The following is a 1,159-nucleotide window of genomic DNA, read 5'->3' on the forward strand; positions in this document are numbered from 1 at the left end:
CACAACGCCCGGCTATTTTTTGGTTGCAGCCGTCATTGTTGTTTGGCGGGTCCGGGCTGGGGATTCGAACCCGCCACCTTAGGTGTACGTGGCTGGTGCGTTAGCCGGTTGAGCTATAGGCACCGAGCCCCCATTTAGATTCTTAACCAAAAGGTCAAATGACCTCTCTGCGAAATGCACCTGCACATTTTCAGTGGCAACTTGATGAACACCGGCTAAGGTAATATAGATTTCCACAAACTTATCTGACTGATCCCATCCATAATTACTGATTTTCACTGTATATCCCGTTGTAATGCGAGCAACCACAGCAGCTGGCTTTTTGTTGTCAAGAGGTCCTGCTTTCCTCTGTGATTTCTGTTGCATCTTGTTCTTGATTTCTGTTTTGATCTTGGATTTTTCAGCTGTAAGGGCATCACGTACTCTTTTCCTAGTGGCTTTTTCCAGCAATACCTTTGCTTCTTCTCGATCTTTCTGTAGCTCTTCCAAAGCTGAAGCCATAGTGGGGTTGGGTCAGGCTGAAGGCCCAAGCTGCAGCCACACACAGGTGGGAGCAGGAAATGCTGTGCTGAGCGCACTCACCCCGAGGACAGACCCCACTGCACAAGTCTCGGTGCCCGCAGCCTGTGCATACGCCTGACCCAACCTGCGCAGGATCACCGCCCACCCTCTGCATGCCGCAGCTCTGGAACCTTCAGTTCAGTGTTTTTAGATTCCACCTACAAGTGAGATCCATGATATTTATTTATCGTGCCTGGTCATTTCACTTAGCACAGTGTCCTCCAGATTCATCCATGTTGTTGCAAATAACAGGATTTTCTTCTTTTTAAAGGCTGAATAGTATTCCACTGTATATATATACACCAGATTTCATATCTTCATTCATTTGTTGATGGACACTTAGGTTGAGTCCATTCCTTGGCTATTGTGACAAATCTTCCATAAACACAGAAACACAGGTATCTCTTTGGGATAAGGATTTCAGTTCTTTTGGACATACCCAGAACTGGGATTACTGTATCACCTAGTATCTCTGTATTAAGAGGAACTTCTTATCACCTCGCATCTCTATATTTTTGAGGAACTTCTCTACCGTTTTCCATAATGACTGTACTAATTTACATTCCCACCAACAATGCATGAGTTCCCTTCTCTTCAT

General features: G+C 45.4%; 1 pseudogene; it reads right to left on the reverse strand.

Moving 5' to 3' along the window:
• Positions 1 to 501, reverse strand: part of LOC100956535 — a 1,001-nt pseudogene extending 500 nt beyond the window's left edge.
• Positions 502 to 1,159: the final 658 nt, after the last annotated feature.

This window comes from Otolemur garnettii, unplaced genomic scaffold (genome assembly GCF_000181295.1).
Source record: "Otolemur garnettii isolate 467f Iridium unplaced genomic scaffold, OtoGar3 scaffold00003, whole genome shotgun sequence".
In the NCBI taxonomy this organism is placed as follows: Eukaryota; Metazoa; Chordata; class Mammalia; order Primates; family Galagidae; genus Otolemur; species Otolemur garnettii.